Below are 7,249 nucleotides of genomic sequence, written 5' to 3' on the forward strand. Positions count from 1 at the left end.
TCCGGAACTCCAGGATCACACACTGGGCTGAAGGCGGCGATAAACCGCTGAGCCACCCAGGCGCCCCAGTTTATAGACACTTCTAAGTTGCTCTACGGGACCTATCAGTTTAGATTCACACCAGCAACTCAGGATTATCCTGTTTCCCACCTCCCCATGAGCACGTGATGCTTACCAACTTCTAAATTTTGCTACTGCTGTAGTTGTAGTGATAGGCATTTTTTTTCCTCTTTGGTTTGATTTTGGGGAATTTTCTTTATTATTATTATTTTTTTTTATTTTTTATTTTTTTTGGGGGGGCGAGTTTTCTAATTGATTGTATGATCTCTAGAAATATAGGACGGTAGGATCTGTAGGATTATGTAGGTCTTTTGCCATGCAGACTTTTTTTTTTTTAAAGATTTTATTTATTTACTCATGAGAGACACAGAGAGAGATGCAGAGACACAGGCAGAGGGATAAGCAGACTCCATGCAGGGAGCCCGACATGGGACTCGATCCAGGGTCTCCAGGATCACGTCCTAGGCTGAAGGCAGGCGCTAAACCGCTGAGCCACCTGGGCTGCCCATGCAGACATTTTTAATCAAATTTATCATCTTTTCTTCTATGGCTTCTGAATTTTAGGCCTTGGACTTCCCTACTTCAAGAGGAAGGAAGGAAGGAAGGAAGGAAGGAAGGAAGGAAGGAAGGAAGGAAGGAAGGAAGGAAAGAAAGAAAGGAAAGGAAAGGAAAGGAAAGGAAAGGAAAAGAAAGGAAAAGAAAAGAGAGAAAGGGAAAGAAAAAGAAAAAAAGAAAGGAAGAAATTCCATTGCTTTTGTCAACCAAGAGGAGAGGCTGTAAAGCAACCAAAAGTATGTATTTGGGGTCTTAGGGATTGTAATTCCCAAGGCACAAGGTTTGGAATTGATCGAAATTGTGTATTCCCAATTTTGAGAGGGGTCTGCAGGCTTATAAAGACAAAAGCCACAAAACTTGTTTTTAAAGAGTTACAATTGGTGCTGCAGAGGTAAATTTAGGAATACATGGCTGTTCCACTAACAGGTGTTACATTCTCTCTATTTCAGTCTGAAGTAGAAGGATGTGTTCCAGGAGGACCCAGGTGCAAAAGACAAGTTGTAATGGACAAAAAATAAGAGTTCATGATGTTCCAAGAATTGAAACAGGAGAAGCCACAGGCCCTGCTTCCCCAGTATCTTCCTTAGCCTGTTCTGAATGACTCTTAGCAAGCTTTACTTCACTTAGGAACTTTCTTTCACAGTCTCTTCTAATATTTCTATTATTATTGCTTTGGGGTTGTTGTTGCTTACCTTTGGTCCTTTGTTCTATCTGGATTTCATTAGACATAAGAAATGAGGTAGGAATCCAAGTTTACTTTTTTCCAAATAGTTACCCAGTTATCCTAATACCATTTGTTGAACAATCTCTTTTCTTTATTGAAAGAACAATTTTCTTTCATTTGCAATACAGCTACATATTATTTCCTATTTCCTTTTTTTAGTTCTGAGAGTTATTTATATAATCTAAAACAAGTTATTTTTTTTAAGATTTTATTTATTTTTTCATAAGAGACACAGAGAGAGAGGCAAAGACTCAGGCAGAGGGAGAAGCAGGCTCCCTGCAGGGAGCCCAATGCCCGGCTCCATCCCAGGACCCCGGGGTCACAACCTCATCCAAAAGCAGACAACCACTGAGCCACCCGGATGCCCCACAAGTTCTTTATCAAATATACAATGTGCAAATATTTTCTCCCAGTTTGTGACTCATCTTTTCACTTCTTAAACGTATCTTTTGAAAACAGAAGTCCTCAATTTTGGTAAAGTTAAATTTATCATTTTGTATTTTGTGAAAATTAATAAAGGGAAACTTTATTAACATGGAATCCAGAGCCTAGAAGGGGGAGCCATACCACTCAATGCCAAATACAGGAAGAATTGTCAATTAAAGATCCCAGCAAAAGGGTCATCAATAGGAAAGAATGATCAATGGCAGGTCCCAACAGGAAAAGTTGTACATCGAATCTTCTACAAGAAATCACCCACTACAACTCAGCCAATCTGTGACCTTCATTGCCCACAACTCTTACTTTCCTTTCATAGACTTTGAATCAAAACAACACCTGCCAACTTCCTTCTCTATAAAATAACATTCCTCTTCCTTGTTGGGCTTACCTATGATTTGGAAATAGCTTGAATATCCCCAATTTCAATTCCCTGTTATTGAGTAAGCCCATTTTTTTCTGGTAATATAACTGACTTTTATTTTTAAGATTATCTTTTATGCATCATGCTTTTAGTGTCATATGTAAGAAATCTTTGCCTAACTGAAAGTTGCAAATATTTTCTCCTATGTTTTCTTCTGGAAGTTTTTTTTTTTTTTTAAAAAAGATCTCATTTATTTATTCATGAGAGACACAGAGAGAGAAACAGAGATCCAGACAGAAGAAGAAGCAGGCTCCCTGTGGGGAACCCAACGCAGGACTCAATCCCAGGACCCCGGGGTCACAACCTGAGCCAAAAGCAGATGATCAACTACCAAGCCACCCAGCCACTTCTGGAAGTTTTATGTTTTACATTTAATTTTATGATCAATTTTGAGTTACTTTTTGTGTATAATGCCAGGTATGGATTGATGTTCTTATTTTCCTTCTTCCTCTTATTCTTTTCCTTTATTTTATTTTATTTTATTGACATGTAGTTATCCAACTAATCTATATTGAAAAGGCTATCCCTTCTCTACTGCTTAGCCTTGCACATTTGTCAAGAATCAATTGACCATATGTATATGGATGTATATGAACTCTCTCTTCTGTTCCATTGATCTGTCTTTTTTATGCCTATATTATACTATCTTAATTACTGTAGCTTTATAATAAATCTTGGACTTATACAAGTCTTTCATTTGTTTTTTTAAAGATTTTATTAATTTATTCATGAAAGACACACACACAGAGAGAGAGAGAGAGAGAGAGAGAGAGAGAGAAGCAGAGACACAGGCAGAGGGAGAAGCAGGCTCCATGCAGGGAGCCAGACGTGGGACTTGATCCCGGGTCTCCAGGATCAGGCCCTGGGCTTAAGGCAGGCGCTAAACCACTGGGCCACCCGGGCTGCCCTGTGAGTGTAATCTTATTTGTAAGTAGGGTCTTTGCAGATACAGAGTTAAGATGAGGTCATACTAGGTAGGGTGGGCCCTCAATCCATTATGATTGGTGTCCTTATAAGTCTGAAACTAGAGGGGCAGCCCGGGTGGCCCAGCGGTTTAGTGCCGCCTTCAGCCCAGGGCGTGATCCTGGAGACCCGGGATCGAGACCCACGTCGGCCTCCCTGCATGGAGGCTGCTTCTCCCTCTGCCTGTGTCTCCGCCTCTGTCTCTCTCTCTCTCTCTGTGTCTCTCATGAATAAATGATTAAAATGTTAAAAAAAATGAAACTTGGACACAGACATGAAGAGAGGGGAAAATGATATAAAAACCCACTGGTAGGGGATCCCTGAGTGGCTCAGCAGTTGAGCGCCTGCCTTCGGGCCAGGGTGGGGTCCTGGAGTCCCAGGATCGAGTCCCACGTCCGGCTCTCTCACTCTCTCTGTGTATCTCATGAATAAATAAAATCTTAAAAAAAAAAAGCCCAGGGGATCCCTGGGTGGCGCAGCGGTTTAGCGCCTGCCTTTGGCCCAGGGCGCGATCCTGGAGACCCGGGATCGAATCCCACGTCAGGCTCCCAGTGCATGGAGCCTGCTTCTCCCTCTGCCTGTGTCTCTGCCTCTCTCTCTCTCTCTCTGTGTGACTATCATAAAAAAAAAAAAAAAAGCCCACTGGGAAAAGACAGTCATGTGACAATGGAGGTAGAAATTGGAGTGATGCATTTAGAAGCCAAGGAACACATGGATTACTGGAAGATACTAGAAGCTAGGGCACCTGGGTGGCTCAATAGGTTCAGGTCATGATACCGGGGCCCTGGGATTGAGCCCGATGTTGGCCTCTCTGCCCCACAGGAGTCTGCAGTCTGCTTAGCCCTCTGCTCCTCCCCCACCCATTCTCTCTTCTCTCTCTCTCTCTCTCTCTCTCTCAAGAACAAATAAAATCTTTTTTAAAAATGGAAAAGACACTAGAAGCTATAAGAGGCAAGGTGGGATTCTTCCCTCGATCCTTTAGTGAGAGTACGGCCCTACCAATACCTTGATACCAGACTTCTAGCATCTAGAACTGTGAGAGAATCCATTTCTGCTGTTTTAAGCCATTCCAGTTTGTGAGATTTTATTATGGCAGCTAAGGGAAACTAATGCCACTAGTAGGTAGGAACACAATTGATTTCTGCATATTGATCTTATATCTTGAAAACTTGCTAAACTTGGCTGTTAGATCCAATAACTTTTTTTGTAGATTCCATTGATTTTTCTGTATAGATGATTATGTCATCTCTGAATAAAAACAATTTTATTCTCCCTTTCCAATCTGGATGCCATTATTTATCTTTCTTGCCTTATCACACTGGCTAAAACCTCCAGTATAATGCTGAAGTGGTGAGAGCAGATATCCTTGCCTGTTCCTCATCTTAGGAGGAAGGTATCCAATCTTTTACTATGATGTTTTTATTTTTATTTTTTAAAATTTTATTTACTCATGAGAGATACAGAGCGAGAGAGAGAGAGAGAGAGAGAGAGAGAGGCAGAGACGCAGGCAGAGGGAGAAGTAGGCTCCACGCAGGGAGCCCGACGTGGGACTCCTGGGACTGGATTCCGGGTCTCCAGGATCATGCTGTGGGCTGCAGGTGGCGCTAAACCGCCGCGCCACCAGGGCTGCCCTACTATGATGTTTTTATATGATGTTATCCATATTTGTGTGTGTGTGTGTGTGTGTTTATAGATGCCTCTCTCTGGTTAGAGAAGTTTTCTTATATTCCACATTTGTTGAGAGGTTTTTTCTTTAATCAGAAATTTGTATTGGATTTTCATCAAATGTTTTTTTTAAGGTTTTTTTTATTTATTCATGAGACACAGAGAGAGAGGCAAGGACATAGGCAGAGGCAGAAGCAGACTCCCCATTGAGCAGGGACTCATTGAGCAGGGAGCCCAATGACATGGACCTTGATCCCAAGGTCCTGGGATCATGACCTGAGCAGATGGCAGATGCTTGACCAACTGAGCCACCCAGGTGCCCTTTTGTGGAAAGGCTTTAACTACAATTTAATCTGCTTAATAGCTATAAGGTAATTCAGGTGATCTATTTTTCTTGAATGAATTTGATATTTTATTATTTTCTTTTTTTTAAGATTTTATTTATTTATTCATGAGAGATACAGAGAGAGGCAGAGACACAGGCAGAGGGAGAAGCAGGCTCCTTGCGGGGAGCCCAACGCGGGACTCGATCCCGGGACTCCAGGATCACACCCTGGGCCAAAGGCAGGCGCTAAACTGCTGAGCCACCCAGGGATCCCCTATCTATTTATTTTTAAAGATTTTATTTTATTTTTTATTTATTTTTAAGTTTTTATTTATTTATTCATGAGAGACACAGAGAGAGAGAGAGAGGCAGAGACACAGGCAGAGGGAGAAGCAGGCCCCACACAGGGAGCCTGATGAGGGACTCAATCCCAGGTCTCCAGGATCACACTGTTGGATGGAAGGCGGTGCTAAACCGCTGTGCTACCCAGGTTGCCCTAAAGATTTTATTTTATTTTATTTATTTTTTTTAAGATTTTATTTATTTATTCATGAGAGACCCAGAGAGAGGCAGAGACACAGGCAGAGGGAGAAGCAGGCTCTACTCAGGGAGCCCAGTGTGGGACTTGATCCCTGGTCCCCAGGATCAGGCCCTGGGCTGAAGGTGGCGCTAAACCGCTGAGCCACCTGGGCTGCCCTAAAGATTTTATTTTAAAGCCATCTCTACATCCTTGAACTCACAATCCCAAGATCAAGAGTCCAATGCTCTACCAACTCAGCCAGGCTGGTGCCCCTCAAATGTTATGTCTTCTGATGAATTGACCTGTTTATCATTTTGAAATGACCCTCTTTATTCCCGGTAATACACTTTGCTCTGAAATCTACTCTATCTAGTTTTAATATAGCCATTCCAACTTTACTTTGATTAGTGTTAGCATGGTAAAAATTTTTCCATCCTTTTACCTCTAACTTATTCATGTCCTTATATAGTGAAAGGGGTTTCTTGTAGGCAGTATATAGTTAGATATTGCTTTTACGGTTCAACCTGATAAACTTTTTTTTTTTTAAGATTTTATTTATTTATTCATGGAGACACAGAGAGAGAGGCAGAGACACAGGCAGAGGGAGAAGCAGGCTCCATGCAGGGAGCCCGACGTGGAACTCAATCCTGGGTCCCCAGGATCACACCCTGGGCTGAAGGCAGGCACTAAACCACTGAGCCACCCAGGGATCCCCAAACTCTGTCTTTTACTTGGTGTGTTTAGATCATTTACATTTAATATGATTATTGACAGTTGAGTTTAATTTTCCATCTTGCCACTTGTTATCTATTTGCATTCTTTTTTTTTTTTTTTGCTTTTCTGCCTTTTTCTCAATAATGTAAATCAGTGAAATTCAAAATATAATATATGGTAAGAGAGGTTCAGAAAAAGGTTTGGGATTTTACAGATGGAATTGATGGTGTCAGGAATGGCTTAAGAGAGAAAATATCATTTGAACTGGACCTTGAAATATTTTGGATAAGGGTGTTGGTGGATGGAAGGCATACCATGTTGAGGCAATAGGACAAGCAAAGGGGATGGAGGCAGGAGAGTATGTGCTTGGTTCAGGAAAAAAATAGATTATCCAGATGGTCAGAGGAAGATGGCAGGAGAAGATGTGGAAGGTGCTTGTGCTGTTGCCAGCTTCCTATGGACATCCCCACCCTGATGGCCTGCAGATATCTAAGACTGCCATCAAATCTAACATATTATCTGCCTTCAAACCTGCTCTCTGTCAGTAGCCCATAATTTGATGTGTGGCATCACCATTTTCCTTTACATCTATACCAGAAGCCTCTGAGTCATCCTAAATGCCTCGTTGTTCCTCAACTCTGTCCATCCCACCTGCAGGTCACCTCTCAAATTTGAATTTTCCTTTCTCTCCCCCTGGTCTTGGAGACAGCACTTCCTTGCTCTCATTCTTGTGCTCTCTCTTTCTCTCTCTCCCCTCAATTACTGCGTTAGCCTTCTCACTGGTCTCTCCATTTCCAGATGCTTCTTCCTTCACACCATCTTTCACACAACCACTAACTCCCCGTCCCCCTGAAAATGGAT

Source organism: Nyctereutes procyonoides, unplaced genomic scaffold, assembly GCF_905146905.1.
Source record: "Nyctereutes procyonoides isolate TBG_1078 unplaced genomic scaffold, NYPRO_anot_genome, whole genome shotgun sequence".
NCBI classification, from domain to species: domain Eukaryota; kingdom Metazoa; phylum Chordata; class Mammalia; order Carnivora; family Canidae; genus Nyctereutes; species Nyctereutes procyonoides.